A 200-nucleotide genomic window follows, 5' to 3' on the forward strand; every position below is an offset into this window, starting at 1 on the left:
TTAAACTAAGATTTCTATCAATCCATTTATTCATAACCCAGTTTGTCTGCCTCGCATTCAGGTGCAAACTTAATATGCAATCCACGAGAACTGGCCGATGATTCAGTGGTTCGTAATAGCAAGAGCAAAATAAACTTATGTTAAGTATAATTTTGGTTCTCGTTTCATGTATTACGAATATTTTTATGATGGCCCTGTCG

This window comes from Penaeus monodon, chromosome 30, assembly GCF_015228065.2.
Source record: "Penaeus monodon isolate SGIC_2016 chromosome 30, NSTDA_Pmon_1, whole genome shotgun sequence".
Classification (NCBI taxonomy): Eukaryota; Metazoa; Arthropoda; class Malacostraca; order Decapoda; family Penaeidae; genus Penaeus; species Penaeus monodon.